Source organism: Syngnathus typhle, unplaced genomic scaffold (assembly GCF_033458585.1).
Source record: "Syngnathus typhle isolate RoL2023-S1 ecotype Sweden unplaced genomic scaffold, RoL_Styp_1.0 HiC_scaffold_37, whole genome shotgun sequence".
Taxonomy (NCBI): domain Eukaryota; kingdom Metazoa; phylum Chordata; class Actinopteri; order Syngnathiformes; family Syngnathidae; genus Syngnathus; species Syngnathus typhle.
In genome coordinates this window covers 671,670-694,830 of record NW_026871943.1, presented here as the reverse complement: position 1 = coordinate 694,830, position 23,161 = coordinate 671,670, and positions in this window count along the sequence as shown.

Below are 23,161 nucleotides of genomic sequence, written 5' to 3'. Positions count from 1 at the left end.
TAAATCGCATTTTCTCGGCGAGCTGAGCACTTTTTCTGAATTGTGCCGCTCCCGTCACTCTGGTTAGGTTGGCATCGAAAAAAACGCTCTCGGGTGCTTTAGAGTGCCGAGTTTATTACTGCGCATTAAGAAATGACCACCTCCAACGTTTGGTTTATGTTTTATAAGCATTTTTAATTTTATTGCTTAAATCGCATTTTCTCGGCGAGCTGAGCACTTTTTCTGAATTGTGCCGCTCCCGTCACTCTGGTTAGGTTGGCATCGAAAAAAACGCTCTCGGGTGCTTTAGAGTGCAGAGTTTATTACTGCGCATTAAGAAATGACCACCTCCAACGTTTGGTTTATGTTTTATAAGCATTTTTAATTTTATTGCTTAAATCGCATTTTCTCGGCGAGCTGAGCGCTTTTTCTGAATTGTGCCGCTCCCGTCACTCTGGTTAGGTTGGCATCGAAAAAAACGCTCTCGGGTGCTTTAGAGTGCCGAGTTATTCACTGCGCATGAAGAAATGACCACCTCCAACGTTTGGTTTATGTTTAATAAGCATTTTTAATTTTATTGCTTAAATCGCATTTTCTCGGCGAGCTGAGCACTTTTTCTGAATTGTGCCGCTCCCGTCACTCTGGTTAGGTTGGCATCGAAAAAAACGCTCTCGGGTGCTTTAGAGTGCCGAGTTTATTACTGCGCATTAAGAAATGACCACCTCCAACGTTTGGTTTATGTTTTATAAGCATTTTTAATTTTATTGCTTAAATCGCATTTTCTCGGCGAGCTGAGCACTTTTTCTGAATTGTGCCGCTCCCGTCACTCTGGTTAGGTTGGCATCGAAAAAAACGCTCTCGGGTGCTTTAGAGTGCCGAGTTTATCACTGCGCATGAAGAAATGACCACCTCCAACGTTTGGTTTATGTTTAATAAGCATTTTTAATTTTATTGCTTAAATCGCATTTTCTCGGCGAGCTGAGCACTTTTTCTGAATTGTGCCGCTCCCGTCACTCTGGTTAGGTTGGCATCGAAAAAAACGCTCTCGGGTGCTTTAGAGTGCCGACTTTATCACTGCGCATAAAGAAATGACCACCTCCAACGTTTGGTTTATGTTTTATAAGCATTTTTAATTTTATTGCTTAAATCGCATTTTCTCGGCGAGCTGAGCACTTTTTCTGAATTGTGCCGCTCCCGTCACTCTGGTTAGGTTGGCATCGAAAAAAACGCTCACGGGTGCTTTAGAGTGCCGAGTTTATTACTGCGCATTAAGAAATGACCACCTCCAACGTTTGGTTTATGTTTTATAAGCATTTTTAATTTTATTGCTTAAATCGCATTTTCTCGGCGAGCTGAGCACTTTTTCTGAATTGTGCCGCTCCCGTCACTCTGGTTAGGTTGGCATCGAAAAAAACGCTCTCGGGTGCTTTAGAGTGCCGAGTTATTCACTGCGCATGAAGAAATGACCACCTCCAACGTTTGGTTTATGTTTTATAAGCATTTTTAATTTTATTGCTTAAATCGCATTTTCTCGGCGAGCTGAGCGCTTTTTCTGAATTGTGCCGCTCCCGTAACTCTGGTTAGGTTGGCATCGAAAAAAACGCTCTCGGGTGCTTTAGAGTGCCGAGTTTATTACTGCGCATTAAGAAATGACCACCTCCAACGTTTGGTTTATGTTTTATAAGCATTTTTAATTTTATTGCTTAAATCGCATTTTCTCGGCGAGCTGAGCACTTTTTCTGAATTGTGCCGCTCCCGTCACTCTGGTTAGGTTGGCATCGAAAAAAACGCTCTCGGGTGCTTTAGAGTGCCGAGTTTATTACTGCGCATTAAGAAATGACCACCTCCAACGTTTGGTTTATGTTTTATAAGCATTTTTAATTTTATTGCTTAAATCGCATTTTCTCGGCGAGCTGAGCACTTTTTCTGAATTGTGCCGCTCCCGTCACTCTGGTTAGGTTGGCATCGAAAAAAACGCTATCGGGTGCTTTAGAGTGCCGAGTTATTCACTGCGCATGAAGAAATGACCACCTCCAACGTTTGGTTTATGTTTAATAAGCATTTTTAATTTTATTGCTTAAATCGCATTTTCTCGGCGAGCTGAGCACTTTTTCTGAATTGTGCCGCTCCCGTCACTCTGGTTAGGTTGGCATCGAAAAAAACGCTCTCGGGTGCTTTAGAGTGCCGAGTTTATTACTGCGCATTAAGAAATGACCACCTCCAACGTTTGGTTTATGTTTTATAAGCATTTTTAATTTTATTGCTTAAATCGCATTTTCTCGGCGAGCTGAGCACTTTTTCTGAATTGTGCCGCTCCCGTCACTCTGGTTAGGTTGGCATCGAAAAAAACGCTCTCGGGTGCTTTAGAGTGCCGAGTTTATTACTGCGCATTAAGAAATGACCACCTCCAACGTTTGGTTTATGTTTTATAAGCATTTTTAATTTTATTGCTTAAATCGCATTTTCTCGGCGAGCTGAGCACTTTTTCTGAATTGTGCCGCTCCCGTCACTTGGCATCGAAAAAAACGCTCTCGGGTGCTTTAGAGTGCCGAGTTATTCACTGCGCATGAAGAAATGACCACCTCCAACGTTTGGTTTACGTTTTATAAGCATTTTTAATTTTATTGCTTAAATCGCATTTTCTCGGCGAGCTGAGCGCTTTTTCTGAATTGTGCCGCTCCCGTCACTCTGGTTAGGTTGGCATCGAAAAAAACGCTCTCGGGTGCTTTAGAGTGCCGAGTTTATTACTGCGCATTAAGAAATGACCACCTCCAACGTTTGGTTTATGTTTTATAAGCATTTTTAATTTTATTGCCTAAATCGCATTTTCTCGGCGAGCTGCACTTTTCTGAATTGTGCCGCTCCCGTCACTCTGGTTAGGTTGGCATCGAAAAAAACGCTCTCGGGTGCTTTAGAGTGCCGAGTTTATTACTGCGCATTAAGAAATGACCACCTCCAACGTTTGGTTTATGTTTTATAAGCATTTTTAATTTTATTGCTTAAATCGCATTTTCTCGGCGAGCTGAGCACTTTTTCTGAATTGTGCCGCTCCCGTCACTCTGGTTAGGTTGGCATCGAAAAAAACGCTCTCGGGTGCTTTAGAGTGCCGAGTTATTCACTGCGCACGAAGAAATGACCACCTCCAACGTTTGGTTTATGTTTTATAAGCATTTTTAATTTTATTGCTTAAATCGCATTTTCTCGGCGAGCTGAGCGCTTTTTCTGAATTGTGCCGCTCCCGTCACTCTGGTTAGGCTGGCATCGAAAAAAACGCTCTCGGGTGCTTTAGAGTGCCGAGTTTATTACTGCGCATTAAGAAATGACCACCTCCAACGTTTGGTTTATGTTTTATAAGCATTTTTAATTTTATTGCTTAAATCGCATTTTCTCGGCGAGCTGAGCACTTTTTCTGAATTGTGCCGCTCCCGTCACTCTGGTTAGGTTGGCATCGAAAAAAACGCTCTCGGGTGCTTTAGAGTGCCGAGTTTATTACTGCGCATTAAGAAATGACCACCTCCAACGTTTGGTTTATGTTTTATAAGCATTTTTAATTTTATTGCTTAAATCGCATTTTCTCGGCGAGCTGAGCACTTTTTCTGAATTGTGCCGCTCCCGTCACTCTGGTTAGGTTGGCATCGAAAAAAACGCTATCGGGTGCTTTAGAGTGCCGAGTTATTCACTGCGCATGAAGAAATGACCACCTCCAACGTTTGGTTTATGTTTAATAAGCATTTTTAATTTTATTGCTTAAATCGCATTTTCTCGGCGAGCTGAGCACTTTTTCTGAATTGTGCCGCTCCCGTCACTCTGGTTAGGTTGGCATCGAAAAAAACGCTCTCGGGTGCTTTAGAGTGCCGAGTTTATTACTGCGCATTAAGAAATGACCACCTCCAACGTTTGGTTTATGTTTTATAAGCATTTTTAATTTTATTGCTTAAATCGCATTTTCTCGGCGAGCTGAGCACTTTTTCTGAATTGTGCCGCTCCCGTCACTCTGGTTAGGTTGGCATCGAAAAAAACGCTCTCGGGTGCTTTAGAGTGCCGAGTTTATTACTGCGCATTAAGAAATGACCACCTCCAACGTTTGGTTTATGTTTTATAAGCATTTTTAATTTTATTGCTTAAATCGCATTTTCTCGGCGAGCTGAGCGCTTTTTCTGAATTGTGCCGCTCCCGTCACTCTGGTTAGGTTGGCATCGAAAAAAACGCTCTCGGGTGCTTTAGAGTGCCGAGTTATTCACTGCGCATGAAGAAATGACCACCTCCAACGTTTGGTTTATGTTTAATAAGCATTTTTAATTTTATTGCTTAAATCGCATTTTCTCGGCGAGCTGAGCACTTTTTCTGAATTGTGCCGCTCCCGTCACTCTGGTTAGGTTGGCATCGAAAAAAACGCTCTCGGGTGCTTTAGAGTGCCGAGTTTATTACTGCGCATTAAGAAATGACCACCTCCAACGTTTGGTTAATGTTTTATAAGCATTTTTAATTTTATTGCTTAAATCGCATTTTCTCGGCGAGCTGAGCGCTTTTTCTGAATTGTGCCGCTCCCGTCACTCTGGTTAGGTTGGCATCGAAAAAAACGCTATCGGGTGCTTTAGAGTGCCGAGTTATTCACTGCGCATGAAGAAATGACCACCTCCAACGTTTGGTTTATGTTTAATAAGCATTTTTAATTTTATTGCTTAAATCGCATTTTCTCGGCGAGCTGAGCACTTTTTCTGAATTGTGCCGCTCCCGTCACTCTGGTTAGGTTGGCATCGAAAAAAACGCTCTCGGGTGCTTTAGAGTGCCGAGTTTATTACTGCGCATTAAGAAATGACCACCTCCAACGTTTGGTTTATGTTTTATAAGCATTTTTAATTTTATTGCTTAAATCGCATTTTCTCGGCGAGCTGAGCACTTTTTCTGAATTGTGCCGCTCCCGTCACTCTGGTTAGGTTGGCATCGAAAAAAACGCTCTCGGGTGCTTTAGAGTGCCGAGTTTATTACTGCGCATTAAGAAATGACCACCTCCAACGTTTGGTTTATGTTTTATAAGCATTTTTAATTTTATTGCTTAAATCGCATTTTCTCGGCGAGCTGAGCACTTTTTCTGAATTGTGCCGCTCCCGTCACTTGGCATCGAAAAAAACGCTCTCGGGTGCTTTAGAGAGCCGAGTTATTCACTGCGCATGAAGAAATGACCACCTCCAACGTTTGGTTTATGTTTTATAAGCATTTTTAATTTTATTGCTTAAATCGCATTTTCTCGGCGAGCTGAGCGCTTTTTCTGAATTGTGCCGCTCCCGTCACTCTGGTTAGGTTGGCATCGAAAAAAACGCTCTCGGGTGCTTTAGAGTGCCGAGTTTATTACTGCGCATTAAGAAATGACCACCTCCAACGTTTGGTTTATGTTTTATAAGCATTTTTAATTTTATTGCCTAAATCGCATTTTCTCGGCGAGCTGAGCACTTTTTCTGAATTGTGCCGCTCCCGTCACTCTGGTTAGGTTGGCATCGAAAAAAACGCTCTCGGGTGCTTTAGAGTGCCGAGTTTATTACTGCGCATTAAGAAATGACCACCTCCAACGTTTGGTTTATGTTTTATAAGCATTTTTAATTTTATTGCTTAAATCGCATTTTCTCGGCGAGCTGAGCACTTTTTCTGAATTGTGCCGCTCCCGTCACTCTGGTTAGGTTGGCATCGAAAAAAACGCTCTCGGGTGCTTTAGAGTGCCGAGTTATTCACTGCGCACGAAGAAATGACCACCTCCAACGTTTGGTTTATGTTTTATAAGCATTTTTAATTTTATTGCTTAAATCGCATTTTCTCGGCGAGCTGAGCGCTTTTTCTGAATTGTGCCGCTCCCGTCACTCTGGTTAGGTTGGCATCGAAAAAAACGCTCTCGGGTGCTTTAGAGTGCCGAGTTTATTACTGCGCATTAAGAAATGACCACCTCCAACGTTTGGTTTATGTTTTATAAGCATTTTTAATTTTATTGCTTAAATCGCATTTTCTCGGCGAGCTGAGCACTTTTTCTGAATTGTGCCGCTCCCGTCACTCTGGTTAGGTTGGCATCGAAAAAAACGCTCTCGGGTGCTTTAGAGTGCCGACTTTATCACTGCGCATTAAGAAATGACCACCTCCAACGTTTGGTTTATGTTTTATAAGCATTTTTAATTTTATTGCTTAAATCGCATTTTCTCGGCGAGCTGAGCACTTTTTCTGAATTGTGCCGCTCCCGTCACTCTGGTTAGGTTGGCATCGAAAAAAACGCTCTCGGGTGCTTTAGAGTGCCGAGTTATTCACTGCGCATGAAGAAATGACCACCTCCAACGTTTGGTTTATGTTTAATAAGCATTTTTAATTTTATTGCTTAAATCGCATTTTCTCGGCGAGCTGAGCACTTTTTCTGAATTGTGCCGCTCCCGTCACTCTGGTTAGGTTGGCATCGAAAAAAAACGCTCTCGGGTGCTTTAGAGTGCCGAGTTTATTACTGCGCATGAAGAAATGACCACCTCCAACGTTTGGTTTATGTTTTATAAGCATTTTTAATTTTATTGCTTAAATCGCATTTTCTCGGCGAGCTGAGCACTTTTTCTGAATTGTGTCGCTCCCGTCACTCTGGTTAGGTTGGCATCGAAAAAAAACGCTCTCGGGTGCTTTAGAGTGCCGAGTTTATCACTGCGCATGAAGAAATGACCACCTCCAACGTTTGGTTTATGTTTAATAAGCATTTTTAATTTTATTGCTTAAATCGCATTTTCTCGGCGAGCTGAGCACTTTTTCTGAATTGTGCCGCTCCCGTCACTCTGGTTAGGTTGGCATCGAAAAAAACGCTCTCGGGTGCTTTAGAGTGCCGACTTTATCACTGCGCATGAAGAAATGACCACCTCCAACGTTTGGTTTATGTTTTATAAGCATTTTTTATTTTATTGCTTAAATCGCATTTTCTCGGCGAGCTGAGCACTTTTTCTGAATTGTGCCGCTCCCGTCACTCTGGTTAGGTTGGCATCGAAAAAAACGCTCTCGGGTGCTTTAGAGTGCCGAGTTATTCACTGCGCATGAAGAAATGACCACCTCCAACGTTTGGTTTATGTTTTATAAGCATTTTTAATTTTATTGCTTAAATCGCATTTTCTCGGCGAGCTGAGCGCTTTTTCTGAATTGTGCCGCTCCCGTAACTCTGGTTAGGTTGGCATCGAAAAAAACGCTCTCGGGTGCTTTAGAGTGCCGAGTTTATTACTGCGCATTAAGAAATGACCACCTCCAACGTTTGGTTTATGTTTTATAAGCATTTTTAATTTTATTGCTTAAATCGCATTTTCTCGGCGAGCTGAGCACTTTTTCTGAATTGTGCCGATCCCGTCACTCTGGTTAGGTTGGCATCGAAAAAAACGCTCTCGGGTGCTTTAGAGTGCCGAGTTTATTACTGCGCATTAAGAAATGACCACCTCCAACGTTTGGTTTATGTTTTATAAGCATTTTTAATTTTATTGCTTAAATCGCATTTTCTCGGCGAGCTGAGCACTTTTTCTGAATTGTGCCGCTCCCGTCACTCTGGTTAGGTTGGCATCGAAAAAAACGCTATCGGGTGCTTTAGAGTGCCGAGTTATTCACTGCGCATGAAGAAATGACCACCTCCAACGTTTGGTTTATGTTTAATAATCATTTTTAATTTTATTGCTTAAATCGCATTTTCTCGGCGAGCTGAGCACTTTTTCTGAATTGTGCCGCTCCCGTCACTCTGGTTAGGTTGGCATCGAAAAAAACGCTCTCGGGTGCTTTAGAGTGCCGAGTTTATTACTGCGCATTAAGAAATGACCACCTCCAACGTTTGGTTTATGTTTTATAAGCATTTTTAATTTTATTGCTTAAATCGCATTTTCTCGGCGAGCTGAGCACTTTTTCTGAATTGTGCCGCTCCCGTCACTCTGGTTAGGTTGGCATCGAAAAAAACGCTCTCGGGTGCTTTAGAGTGCCGAGTTTATTACTGCGCATTAAGAAATGACCACCTCCAACGTTTGGTTTATGTTTTATAAGCATTTTTAATTTTATTGCTTAAATCGCATTTTCTCGGCGAGCTGAGCGCTTTTTCTGAATTGTGCCGCTCCCGTCACTCTGGTTAGGTTGGCATCGAAAAAAACGCTCTCGGGTGCTTTAGAGTGCCGAGTTATTCACTGCGCATGAAGAAATGACCACCTCCAACGTTTGGTTTATGTTTAATAAGCATTTTTAATTTTATTGCTTAAATCGCATTTTCTCGGCGAGCTGAGCACTTTTTCTGAATTGTGCCGCTCCCGTCACTCTGGTTAGGTTGGCATCGAAAAAAACGCTCTCGGGTGCTTTAGAGTGCCGAGTTTATTACTGCGCATTAAGAAATGACCACCTCCAACGTTTGGTTAATGTTTTATAAGCATTTTTAATTTTATTGCTTAAATCGCATTTTCTCGGCGAGCTGAGCGCTTTTTCTGAATTGTGCCGCTCCCGTCACTCTGGTTAGGTTGGCATCGAAAAAAACGCTCTCGGGTGCTTTAGAGTGCCGAGTTATTCACTGCGCATGAAGAAATGACCACCTCCAACGTTTGGTTTATGTTTAATAAGCATTTTTAATTTTATTGCTTAAATCGCATTTTCTCGGCGAGCTGAGCGCTTTTTCTGAATTGTGCCGCTCCCGTAACTCTGGTTAGGTTGGCATCGAAAAAAACGCTCTCGGGTGCTTTAGAGTGCCGAGTTTATTACTGCGCATTAAGAAATGACCACCTCCAACGTTTGGTTTATGTTTAATAAGCATTTTTAATTTTATTGCTTAAATCGCATTTTCTCGGCGAGCTGAGCACTTTTTCTGAATTGTGCCGCTCCTGTCACTCTGGTTAGGTTGGCATCGAAAAAAACGCTCTCGGGTGCTTTAGAGTGCCGAGTTTATTACTGCGCATTAAGAAATGACCACCTCCAACGTTTGGTTTATGTTTTATAAGCATTTTTAATTTTATTGCTTAAATCGCATTTTCTCGGCGAGCTGAGCACTTTTTCTGAATTGTGCCGCTCCCGTCACTCTGGTTAGGTTGGCATCGAAAAAAACGCTCTCGGGTGCTTTAGAGTGCCGAGTTTATTACTGCGCATTAAGAAATGACCACCTCCAACGTTTGGTTTATGTTTTATAAGCATTTTTAATTTTATTGCTTAAATCGCATTTTCTCGGCGAGCTGAGCACTTTTTCTGAATTGTGCCGCTCCCGTCACTTGGCATCGAAAAAAACGCTCTCGGGTGCTTTAGAGTGCCGAGTTATTCACTGCGCATGAAGAAATGACCACCTCCAATGTTTGGTTTATGTTTAATAAGCATTTTTAATTTTATTGCTTAAATCGCATTTTCTCGGCGAGCTGAGCGCTTTTTCTGAATTGTGCCGCTCCCGTCACTCTGGTTAGGTTGGCATCGAAAAAAACGCTCTCGGGTGCTTTAGAGTGCCGAGTTATTCACTGCGCATGAAGAAATGACCACCTCCAACGTTTGGTTTATGTTTAATAAGCATTTTTAATTTTATTGCTTAAATCGCATTTTCTCGGCGAGCTGAGCACTTTTTCTGAATTGTGCCGCTCCCGTCACTCTGGTTAGGTTGGCATCGAAAAAAACGCTCTCGGGTGCTTTAGAGTAACGAGTTTATTACTGCGCATTAAGAAATGACCACCTCCAACGTTTGGTTTATGTTTTATAAGCATTTTTAATTTTATTGCTTAAATCGCATTTTCTCGGCGAGCTGAGCACTTTTTCTGAATTGTGCCGCTCCCGTCACTCTGGTTAGGTTGGCATCGAAAAAAACGCTCTCGGGTGCTTTAGAGTGCCGAGTTTATTACTGCGCATTAAGAAATGACCACCTCCAACGTTTGGTTTATGTTTTATAAGCATTTTTAATTTTATTGCTTAAATCGCATTTTCTCGGCGAGCTGAGCACTTTTTCTGAATTGTGCCGCTCCCGTCACTCTGGTTAGGTTGGCATCGAAAAAAACGCTCTCGGGTGCTTTAGAGTGCTGAGTTTATTACTGCGCATTAAGAAATGACCACCTCCAACGTTTGGTTTATGTTTTATAAGCATTTTTAATTTTATTGCTTAAATCGCATTTTCTCGGCGAGCTGAGCATTTTTCTGAATTGTGCCGCTCCCGTCACTCTGGTTAGGTTGGCATCGAAAAAAACGCTCTCGGGTGCTTTAGAGTGCCGAGTTATTCACTGCGCATGAAGAAATGACCACCTCCAACGTTTGGTTTATGTTTAATAAGCATTTTTAATTTTATTGCTTGAATCGCATTTTCTCGGCGAGCTGAGCACTTTTTCTGAATTGTGCCGCTCCCGTCACTCTGGTTAGGTTGGCATCGAAAAAAACGCTCTCGGGTGCTTTAGAGTGCCGAGTTTATCACTGCGCATGAAGAAATGACCACCTCCAACGTTTGGTTTATGTTTTATAAGCATTTTTAATTTTATTGCTTAAATCGCATTTTCTCGGCGAGCTGAGCACTTTTTCTGAATTGTGCCGCTCCCGTCACTCTGGTTAGGTTGGCATCGAAAAAAACGCTCTCGGGTGCTTTAGAGTGCCGAGTTTATCACTGCGCATGAAGAAATGACCACCTCCAACGTTTGGTTTATGTTTTATAAGCATTTTTAATTTTATTGCTTAAATCGCATTTTCTCGGCGAGCTGAGCGCTTTTTCTGAATTGTGCCGCTCCCGTCACTCTGGTTAGGTTGGCATCGAAAAAAACGCTCTCGGGTGCTTTAGAGTGCCGAGTTTATTACTGCGCATTAAGAAATGACCACCTCCAACGTTTGGTTTATGTTTTATAAGCATTATTAATTTTATTGCTTAAATCGCATTTTCTCGGCGAGCTGAGCACTTTTTCTGAATTTTGCCGCTCCCGTCACTCTGGTTAGGTTGGCATCGAAAAAAACGCTCTCGGGTGCTTTAGAGTGCCGAGTTTATTACTGCGCATTAAGAAATGACCACCTCCAACGTTTGGTTTATGTTTTATAAGCATTTTTAATTTTATTGCTTAAATCGCATTTTCTCGGCGAGCTGAGCACTTTTTCTGAATTGTGCCGCTCCCGTCACTCTGGTTAGGTTGGCATCGAAAAAAACGCTCTCGGGTGCTTTAGAGTGCCGAGTTATTCACTGCGCATGAAGAAATGACCACCTCCAACGTTTGGTTTATGTTTAATAAGCATTTTTAATTTTATTGCTTAAATCGCATTTTCTCGGCGAGCTGAGCACTTTTTCTGAATTGTGCCGCTCCCGTCACTCTGGTTAGGTTGGCATCGAAAAAAACGCTCTCGGGTGCTTTAGAGTGCCGAGTTTATTACTGCGCATTAAGAAATGACCACCTCCAACGTTTGGTTTATGTTTTATAAGCATTTTTAATTTTATTGCTTAAATCGCATTTTCTCGGCGAGCTGAGCGCTTTTTCTGAATTGTGCCGCTCCCATCACTCTGGTTAGGTTGGCATCGAAAAAAACGCTTTCGGGTGCTTTAGAGTGCCGAGTTATTCACTGCGCATGAAGAAATGACCACCTCCAACGTTTGGTTTATGTTTAATAAGCATTTTTAATTTTATTGCTTAAATCGCATTTTCTCGGCGAGCTGAGCACTTTTTCTGAATTGTGCCGCTCCCGTCACTCTGGTTAGGTTGGCATCGAAAAAAACGCTCTCGGGTGCTTTAGAGTGCCGAGTTTATTACTGCGCATTAAGAAATGACCACCTCCAACGTTTGGTTTATGTTTTATAAGCATTTTTAATTTTATTGCTTAAATCGCATTTTCTCGGCGAGCTGAGCACTTTTTCTGAATTGTGCCGCTCCCGTCACTCTGGTTAGGTTGGCATCGAAAAAAACGCTCTCGGGTGCTTTAGAGTGCCGAGTTTATCACTGCGCATGAAGAAATGACCACCTCCAACGTTTGGTTTATGTTTAATAAGCATTTTTAATTTTATTGCTTAAATCGCATTTTCTCGGCGAGCTGAGCACTTTTTCTGAATTGTGCCGCTCCCGTCACTCTGGTTAGGTTGGCATCGAAAAAAACGCTCTCGGGTGCTTTAGAGTGCCGACTTTATCACTGCGCATGAAGAAATGACCACCTCCAACGTTTGGTTTATGTTTTATAAGCATTTTTAATTTTATTGCTTAAATCGCATTTTCTCGGCGAGCTGAGCACTTTTTCTGAATTGTGCCGCTCCCGTCACTCTGGTTAGGTTGGCATCGAAAAAAACGCTCACGGGTGCTTTAGAGTGCCGAGTTTATTACTGCGCATTAAGAAATGACCACCTCCAACGTTTGGTTTATGTTTTATAAGCATTTTTAATTTTATTGCTTAAATCGCATTTTCTCGGCGAGCTGAGCACTTTTTCTGAATTGTGCCGCTCCCGTCACTCTGGTTAGGTTGGCATCGAAAAAAACGCTCTCGGGTGCTTTAGAGTGCCGAGTTATTCACTGCGCATGAAGAAATGACCACCTCCAACGTTTGGTTTATGTTTTATAAGCATTTTTAATTTTATTGCTTAAATCGCATTTTCTCGGCGAGCTGAGCACTTTTTCTGAATTGTGCCGCTCCCGTCACTCTGGTTAGGTTGGCATCGAAAAAAACGCTCTCGGGTGCTTTAGAGTGCCGAGTTTATCACTGCGCATGAAGAAATGACCACCTCCAACGTTTGGTTTATGTTTTATAAGCATTTTTAATTTTATTGCTTAAATCGCATTTTCTCGGCGAGCTGAGCGCTTTTTCTGAATTGTGCCGCTCCCGTCACTCTGGTTAGGTTGGCATCGAAAAAAACGCTCTCGGGTGCTTTAGAGTGCCGAGTTTATCACTGCGCATGAAGAAATGACCACCTCCAACGTTTGGTTTATGTTTTATAAGCATTTTTAATTTTATTGCTTAAATCGCATTTTCTCGGCGAGCTGAGCGCTTTTTCTGAATTGTGCCGCTCCCGTAACTCTGGTTAGGTTGGCATCGAAAAAAACGCTCTCGGGTGCTTTAGAGTGCCGAGTTTATCACTGCGCATGAAGAAATGACCACTTCCAACGTTTGGTTTATGTTTTATAAGCATTTTTAATTTTATTGCTTAAATCGCATTTTCTCGGCGAGCTGAGCACTTTTTCTGAATTGTGCCGCTCCCGTCACTCTGGTTAGGTTGGCATCGAAAAAAACGCTCTCGGGTGCTCTAGAGTGCCGAGTTTATTACTGCGCATTAAGAAATGACCACCTCCAACGTTTGGTTTATGTTTTATAAGCATTTTTAATTTTATTGCTTAAATCGCATTTTCTCGGCGAGCTGAGCACTTTTTCTGAATTGTGCCGCTCCCGTCACTCTGGCTAGGTTGGCATCGAAAAAAACGCTCTCGGGTGCTTTAGAGTGCCGAGTTTATTACTGCGCATGAAGAAATGACCACCTCCAATGTTTGGTTTATGTTTAATAAGCATTTTTAATTTTATTGCTTAAATCGCATTTTCTCGGCGAGCTGAGCGCTTTTTCTCATTTGTGCCGCTCCCGTCACTCTGGTTAGGTTGGCATCGAAAAAAACGCTCTCGGGTGCTTTAGAGTGCCGAGTTATTCACTGCGCATGAAGAAATGACCACCTCCAACGTTTGGTTTATGTTTAATAAGCATTTTTAATTTTATTGCTTAAATCGCATTTTCTCGGCGAGCTGAGCACTTTTTCTGAATTGTGCCGCTCCCGTCACTCTGGTTAGGTTGGCATCGAAAAAAACGCTCTCGGGTGCTTTAGAGTGCCGAGTTTATTACTGCGCATTAGGAAATGACCACCTCCAACGTTTGGTTTATGTTTTATAAGCATTTTTAATTTTATTGCTTAAATCTCATTTTCTCGGCGAGCTGAGCGCTTTTTCTGAATTGTGCCGCTCCCGTCACTCTGGTTAGGTTGGCATCGAAAAAAACGCTCTCGGGTGCTTTAGAGTGCCGAGTTTATTACTGCGCATTAAGAAATGACCACCTCCAACGTTTGGTTTATGTTTTATAAGCATTTTTAATTTTATTGCTTAAATCGCATTTTCTCGGCGAGCTGAGCACTTTTTCTGAATTGTGCCGCTCCCGTCACTCTGGTTAGGTTGGCATCGAAAAAAACGCTCTCGGGTGCTTTAGAGTGCCGAGTTTATTACTGCGCATTGAGAAATGACCACCTCCAACGTTTGGTTTATGTTTTATAAGCATTTTTAATTTTATAGCTTAAATCGCATTTTCTCGGCGAGCTGAGCACTTTTTCTGAATTGTGCCGCTCCCGTCACTCTGGTTAGGTTGGCATCGAAAAAAACGCTCTCGGGTGCTTTAGAGTGCCGAGTTTATTACTGCGCATTAAGAAATGACCACCTCCAACGTTTGGTTTATGTTTTATAAGCATTTTTAATTTTATTGCTTAAATCGCATTTTCTCGGCGAGCTGAGCGCTTTTTCTGAATTGTGCCGCTCCCGTCACTCTGGTGGTTGGCATCGAAAAAAACGCTCTCGGGTGCTTTAGAGTGCCGAGTTTATCACTGCGCATGAAGAAATGACCACCTCCAACGTTTGGTTTATGTTTTATAAGCATTTTTAATTTTATTGCTTAAATCGCATTTTCTCGGCGAGCTGAGCGCTTTTTCTGAATTGTGCCGCTCCCGTAACTCTGGTTAGGTTGGCATCGAAAAAAACGCTCTCGGGTGCTTTAGAGTGCCGAGTTTATCACTGCGCATGAAGAAATGACCACTTCCAACGTTTGGTTTATGTTTTATAAGCATTTTTAATTTTATTGCTTAAATCGCATTTTCTCGGCGAGCTGAGCACTTTTTCTGAATTGTGCCGCTCCCGTCACTCTGGTTAGGTTGGCATCGAAAAAAACGCTCTCGGGTGCTCTAGAGTGCCGAGTTTATTACTGCGCATTAAGAAATGACCACCTCCAACGTTTGGTTTATGTTTTATAAGCATTTTTAATTTTATTGCTTAAATCGCATTTTCTCGGCGAGCTGAGCACTTTTTCTGAATTGTGCCGCTCCCGTCACTCTGGTTAGGTTGGCATCGAAAAAAACGCTCTCGGGTGCTTTAGAGTGCCGAGTTTATTACTGCGCATTAAGAAATGACCACCTCCAACGTTTGGTTTATGTTTTATAAGCATTTTTAATTTTATTGCTTAAATCGCATTTTCTCGGCGAGCTGAGCACTTTTTCTGAATTGTGCCGCTCCCGTCACTCTGGTTAGGTTGGCATCGAAAAAAACGCTCTCGGGTGCTTTAGAGTGCCGAGTTATTCACTGCGCATGAAGAAATGACCACCTCCAACGTTTGGTTTATGTTTTATAAGCATTTTTAATTTTATTGCTTAAATCGCATTTTCTCGGCGAGCTGAGCACTTTTTCTGAATTGTGCCGCTCCCGTCACTCTGGTTAGGTTGGCATCGAAAAAAACGCTCTCGGGTGCTTTAGAGTGCCGAGTTTATCACTGCGCATGAAGAAATGACCACCTCCAACGTTTGGTTCATGTTAAGCATTTTTAATTTTATTGCTTAAATCGCATTTTCTCGGCGAGCTGAGCGCTTTTATTGTGCCGCTCCCGTCACTCTGGTTAGGTTGGCATCGAAAAAAACGCTCTCGGGTGCTTTAGAGTGCCGAGTTATTCACTGCGCATGAAGAAATGACCACCTCCAACGTTTGGTTTATGTTTTATAAGCATTTTTAATTTTATTGCTTAAATCGCATTTTCTCGGCGAGCTGAGCACTTTTTCTGAATTGTGCCGCTCCCGTCACTCTGGTTAGGTTGGCATCGAAAAAAACGCTCTCGGGTGCTTTAGAGTGCCGAGTTTATCACTGCGCATGAAGAAATGACCACCTCCAACGTTTGGTTTATGTTTTATAAGCATTTTTAATTTTATTGCTTAAATCGCATTTTCTCGGCGAGCTGAGCGCTTTTTCTGAATTGTGCCGCTCCCGTCACTCTGGTTAGGTTGGCATCGAAAAAAACGCTCTCGGGTGCTTTAGAGTGCCGAGTTATTCACTGCGCATGAAGAAATGACCACCTCCAATGTTTGGTTTATGTTTAATAAGCATTTTTAATTTTATTGCTTAAATCGCATTTTCTCGGCGAGCTGAGCGCTTTTTCTGAATTGTGCCGCTCCCGTCACTCTGGTTAGGTTGGCATCGAAAAAAACGCTCTCGGGTGCTTTAGAGTGCCGAGTTATTCACTGCGCATGAAGAAATGACCACCTCCAACGTTTGGTTTATGTTTAATAAGCATTTTTAATTTTATTGCTTAAATCGCATTTTCTCGGCGAGCTGAGCACTTTTTCTGAATTGTGCCGCTCCCGTCACTCTGGTTAGGTTGGCATCGAAAAAAACGCTCTCGGGTGCTTTAGAGTGCCGAGTTTATTACTGCGCATTAAGAAATGACCACCTCCAACGTTTGGTTTATGTTTTATAAGCATTTTTAATTTTATTGCTTAAATCGCATTTTCTCGGCGAGCTGAGCACTTTTTCTGAATTGTGCCGCTCCCGTCACTCTGGTTAGGTTGGCATCGAAAAAAACGCTCTCGGGTGCTTTAGAGTGCCGAGTTTATTACTGCGCATTAAGAAATGACCACCTCCAACGTTTGGTTTATGTTTTATAAGCATTTTTAATTTTATTGCTTAAATCGCATTTTCTCGGCGAGCTGAGCACTTTTTCTGAATTGTGCCGCCCCCGTCACTCTGGTTAGGTTGGCATCGAAAAAAACGCTCTCGGGTGCTTTAGAGTGCCGAGTTTATTACTGCGCATTAAGAAATGACCACCTCCAACGTTTGGTTTATGTTTTATAAGCATTTTTAATTTTATTGCTTAAATCGCATTTTCTCGGCGAGCTGAGCACTTTTTCTGAATTGTGCCGCTCCCGTCACTCTGGTTAGGTTGGCATCGAAAAAAACGCTCTCGGGTGCTTCAGAGTGCCGAGTTATTCACTGCGCATGAAGAAATGACCACCTCCAACGTTTGGTTTATGTTTAATAAGCATTTTTAATTTTATTGCTTGAATCGCATTTTCTCGGCGAGCTGAGCACTTTTTCTGAATTGTGCCGCTCCCGTCACTCTGGTTAGGTTGGCATCGAAAAAAACGCTCTCGGGTGCTTTAGAGTGCCGAGTTTATCACTGCGCATGAAGAAATGACCACCTCCAACGTTTGGTTTATGTTTTATAAGCATTTTTAATTTTATTGCTTAAATCGCATTTTCTCGGCGAGCTGAGCGCTTTTTCTGAATTGTGCCGCTCCCGTCACTCTGGTTAGGTTGGCATCGAAAAAAACGCTCTCGGGTGCTTTAGAGTGCCGAGTTTATCACTGCGCATGAAGAAATGACCACCTCCAACGTTTGGTTTATGTTTTATAAGCATTTTTAATTTTATTGCTTAAATCGCATTTTCTCGGCGAGCTGAGCACTTTTTCTGAATTGTGCCGCTCCCGTCACTCTGGTTAGGTTGGCATCGAAAAAAACGCTCTCGGGTGCTTTAGAGTGCCGAGTTTATCACTGCGCATGAAGAAATGACCACCTCCAACGTTTGGTTTATGTTTTATAAGCATTTTTAATTTTATTGCTTAAATCGCATTTTCTCGGCGAGCTGAGCACTTTTTCTGAATTGTGCCGCTCCCGTCACTCTGGTTAGGTTGGCATCGAAAAAAACGCTCTCGGGTGCTTTAGAGTGCCGAGTTTATTACTGCGCATTAAGAAATGACCACCTCCAACGTTTGGTTTATGTTTTATAAGCATTTTTAATTTTATTGCTTAAATCGCATTTTCTCGGCGAGCTGAGCACTTTTTCTGAATTGTGCCGCTCCCGTCACTCTGGTTAGGTTGGCATCGAAAAAAACGCTCTCGGGTGCTTTAGAGTGCCGAGTTTATTACTGCGCATTAAGAAATGACCACCTCCAACGTTTGGTTTATGTTTTATAAGCATTTTTAATTTTATTGCTTAAATCGCATTTTCTCGGCGAGCTGAGCACTTTTTCTGAATTGTGCCGCTCCCGTCACTTGGCATCGAAAAAAACGCTCTCGGGTGCTTTAGAGTGCCGAGTTTATCACTGCGCATGAAGAAATGACCACCTCCAACGTTTGGTTTATGTTTTATAAGCATTTTTAATTTTATTGCTTAAATCGCATTTTCTCGGCGAGCTGAGCGCTTTTTCTGAATTGTGCCGCTCCCGTAACTCTGGTTAGGTTGGCATCGAAAAAAACGCTCTCGGGTGCTTTAGAGTGCCGAGTTTATCACTGCGCATGAAGAAATGACCACTTCCAACGTTTGGTTTATGTTTTATAAGCATTTTTAATTTTATTGCTTAAATCGCATTTTCTCGGCGAGCTGAGCACTTTTTCTGAATTGTGCCGCTCCCGTCACTCTGGTTAGGTTGGCATCGAAAAAAACGCTCTCGGGTGCTCTAGAGTGCCGAGTTTATTACTGCGCATTAAGAAATGACCACCTCCAACGTTTGGTTTATGTTTTATAAGCATTTTTAATTTTATTGCTTAAATCGCATTTTCTCGGCGAGCTGAGCACTTTTTCTGAATTGTGCCGCTCCCGTCACTCTGGTTAGGTTGGCATCGAAAAAACAATCTCGGGTGCTTTAGAGTGCCGAGTTTATTACTGCGCATTAAGAAATGACCACCTCCAACGTTTGGTTTATGTTTTATAAGCATTTTTAATTTTATTGCTTAAATCGCATTTTCTCGGCGAGCTGAGCACTTTTTCTGAATTGTGCCGCTCCCGTCACTCTGGTTAGGTTGGCATCGAAAAAAACGCTCTCGGGTGCTTTAGAGTGCCGAGTTATTCACTGCGCATGAAGAAATGACCACCTCCAACGTTTGGTTTATGTTTTATAAGCATTTTTAATTTTATTGCTTAAATCGCATTTTCTCGGCGAGCTGAGCACTTTTTCTGAATTGTGCCGCTCCCGTCACTCTGGTTAGGTTGGCATCGAAAAAAACGCTCTCGGGTGCTTTAGAGTGCCGAGTTTATCACTGCGCATGAAGAAATGACCACCTCCAACGTTTGGTTTATGTTTTATAAGCATTTTTAATTTTATTGCTTAAATCGCATTTTCTCGGCGAGCTGAGCGCTTTTTCTGAATTGTGCCGCTCCCGTCACTCTGGTTAGGTTGGCATCGAAAAAAACGCTCTCGGGTGCTTTAGAGTGCCGAGTTATTCACTGCGCATGAAGAAATGACCACCTCCAATGTTTGGTTTATGTTTAATAAGCATTTTTAATTTTATTGCTTAAATCGCATTTTCTCGGCGAGCTGAGCGCTTTTTCTGAATTGTGCCGCTCCCGTCACTCTGGTTAGGTTGGCATCGAAAAAAACGCTCTCGGGTGCTTTAGAGTGCCGAGTTATTCACTGCGCATGAAGAAATGACCACCTCCAACGTTTGGTTTATGTTTAATAAGCATTTTTAATTTTATTGCTTAAATCGCATTTTCTCGGCGAGCTGAGCACTTTTTCTGAATTGTGCCGCTCCCGTCACTCTGGTTAGGTTGGCATCGAAAAAAACGCTCTCGGGTGCTTTAGAGTAACGAGTTTATTACTGCGCATTAAGAAATGACCACCTCCAACGTTTGGTTTATGTTTTATAAGCATTTTTAATTTTATTGCTTAAATCGCATTTTCTCGGCGAGCTGAGCACTTTTTCTGAATTGTGCCGCTCCCGTCACTCTGGTTAGGTTGGCATCGAAAAAAACGCTCTCGGGTGCTTTAGAGTGCCGAGTTTATTACTGCGCATTAAGAAATGACCACCTCCAACGTTTGGTTTATGTTTTATAAGCATTTTTAATTTTATTGCTTAAATCGCATTTTCTCGGCGAGCTGAGCACTTTTTCTGAATTGTGCCGCTCCCGTCACTCTGGTTAGGTTGGCATCGAAAAAAACGCTCTCGGGTGCTTTAGAGTGCTGAGTTTATTACTGCGCATTAAGAAATGACCACCTCCAACGTTTGGTTTATGTTTTATAAGCATTTTTAATTTTATTGCTTAAATCGCATTTTCTCGGCGAGCTGAGCATTTTTCTGAATTGTGCCGCTCCCGTCACTCTGGTTAGGTTGGCATCGAAAAAAAACGCTCTCGGGTGCTTTAGAGTGCCGAGTTATTCACTGCGCATGAAGAAATGACCACCTCCAACGTTTGGTTTATGTTTAATAAGCATTTTTAATTTTATTGCTTGAATCGCATTTTCTCGGCGAGCTGAGCACTTTTTCTGAATTGTGCCGCTCCCGTCACTCTGGTTAGGTTGGCATCGAAAAAAAACGCTCTCGGGTGCTTTAGAGTGCCGAGTTTATCACTGCGCATGAAGAAATGACCACCTCCAACGTTTGGTTTATGTTTTATAAGCATTTTTAATTTTATTGCTTAAATCGCATTTTCTCGGCGAGCTGAGCACTTTTTCTGAATTGTGCCGCTCCCGTCACTCTGGTTAGGTTGGCATCGAAAAAAACGCTCTCGGGTGCTTTAGAGTGCCGAGTTTATCACTGCGCATGAAGAAATGACCACCTCCAACGTTTGGTTTATGTTTTATAAGCATTTTTAATTTTATTGCTTAAATCGCATTTTCTCGGCGAGCTGAGCGCTTTTTCTGAATTGTGCCGCTCCCGTCACTCTGGTTAGGTTGGCATCGAAAAAAACGCTCTCGGGTGCTTTAGAGTGCCGAGTTTATTACTGCGCATTAAGAAATGACCACCTCCAACGTTTGGTTTATGTTTTATAAGCATTATTAATTTTATTGCTTAAATCGCATTTTCTCGGCGAGCTGAGCACTTTTTCTGAATTGTGCCGCTCCCGTCACTCTGGTTAGGTTGGCATCGAAAAAAACGCTCTCGGGTGCTTTAGAGTGCCGAGTTTATTACTGCGCATTAAGAAATGACCACCTCCAACGTTTGGTTTATGTTTTATAAGCATTTTTAATTTTATTGCTTAAATCGCATTTTCTCGGCGAGCTGAGCACTTTTTCTGAATTGTGCCGCTCCCGTCACTCTGGTTAGGTTGGCATCGAAAAAAACGCTCTCGGGTGCTTTAGAGTGCCGAGTTATTCACTGCGCATGAAGAAATGACCACCTCCAACGTTTGGTTTATGTTTAATAAGCATTTTTAATTTTATTGCTTAAATCGCATTTTCTCGGCGAGCTGAGCACTTTTTCTGAATTGTGCCGCTCCCGTCACTCTGGTTAGGTTGGCATCGAAAAAAACGCTCTCGGGTGCTTTAGAGTGCCGAGTTTATTACTGCGCATTAAGAAATGACCACCTCCAACGTTTGGTTTATGTTTTATAAGCATTTTTAATTTTATTGCTTAAATCGCATTTTCTCGGCGAGCTGAGCGCTTTTTCTGAATTGTGCCGCTCCCGTCACTCTGGTTAGGTTGGCATCGAAAAAAACGCTTTCGGGTGCTTTAGAGTGCCGAGTTATTCACTGCGCATGAAGAAATGACCACCTCCAACGTTTGGTTTATGTTTAATAAGCATTTTTAATTTTATTGCTTAAATCGCATTTTCTCGGCGAGCTGAGCACTTTTTCTGAATTGTGCCGCTCCCGTCACTCTGGTTAGGTTGGCATCGAAAAAAACGCTCTCGGGTGCTTTAGAGTGCCGAGTTTATTACTGCGCATTAAGAAATGACCACCTCCAACGTTTGGTTTATGTTTTATAAGCATTTTTAATTTTATTGCTTAAATCGCATTTTCTCGGCGAGCTGAGCACTTTTTCTGAATTGTGCCGCTCCCGTCACTCTGGTTAGGTTGGCATCGAAAAAAACGCTCTCGGGTGCTTTAGAGTGCCGAGTTTATCACTGCGCATGAAGAAATGACCACCTCCAACGTTTGGTTTATGTTTAATAAGCATTTTTAATTTTATTGCTTAAATCGCATTTTCTCGGCGAGCTGAGCAATTTTTCTGAATTGTGCCGCTCCCGTCACTCTGGTTAGGTTGGCATCGAAAAAAACGCTCACGGGTGCTTTAGAGTGCCGAGTTTATTACTGCGCATTAAGAAATGACCACCTCCAACGTTTGGTTTATGTTTTATAAGCATTTTTAATTTTATTGCTTAAATCGCATTTTCTCGGCGAGCTGAGCACTTTTTCTGAATTGTGCCGCTCCCGTCACTCTGGTTAGGTTGGCATCGAAAAAAACGCTCTCGGGTGCTTTAGAGTGCCGAGTTATTCACTGCGCATGAAGAAATGACCACCTCCAACGTTTGGTTTATGTTTTATAAGCATTTTTAATTTTATTGCTTAAATCGCATTTTCTCGGCGAGCTGAGCGCTTTTTCTGAATTGTGCCGCTCCCGTAACTCTGGTTAGGTTGGCATCGAAAAAAACGCTCTCGGGTGCTTTAGAGTGCCGAGTTTATTACTGCGCATTAAGAAATGACCACCTCCAACGTTTGGTTTATGTTTAATAAGCATTTTTAATTTTATTGCTTAAATCGCATTTTCTCGGCGAGCTGAGCACTTTTTCTGAATTGTGCCGCTCCTGTCACTCTGGTTAGGTTGGCATCGAAAAAAACGCTCTCGGGTGCTTTAGAGTGCCGAGTTTATTACTGCGCATTAAGAAATGACCACCTCCAACGTTTGGTTTATGTTTTATAAGCATTTTTAATTTTATTGCTTAAATCGCATTTTCTCGGCGAGCTGAGCACTTTTTCTGAATTGTGCCGCTCCCGTCACTCTGGTTAGGTTGGCATCGAAAAAAACGCTCTCGGGTGCTTTAGAGTGCCGAGTTTATTACTGCGCATTAAGAAATGACCACCTCCAACGTTTGGTTTATGTTTTATAAGCATTTTTAATTTTATTGCTTAAATCGCATTTTCTCGGCGAGCTGAGCACTTTTTCTGAATTGTGCCGCTCACGTCACTTGGCATCGAAAAAAACGCTCTCGGGTGCTTTAGAGTGCCGAGTTATTCACTGCGCATGAAGAAATGACCACCTCCAACGTTTGGTTTATGTTTTATAAGCATTTTTAATTTTATTGCTTAAATCGCATTTTCTCGGCGAGCTGAGCGCTTTTTCTGAATTGTGCCGCTCCCGTCACTCTGGTTAGGTTGGCATCGAAAAAAACGCTCTCGGGTGCTTTAGAGTGCCGAGTTTATTACTGCGCATTAAGAAATGACCACCTCCAACGTTTGGTTTATGTTTTATAAGCATTTTTAATTTTATTGCCTAAATCGCATTTTCTCGGCGAGCTGAGCACTTTTTC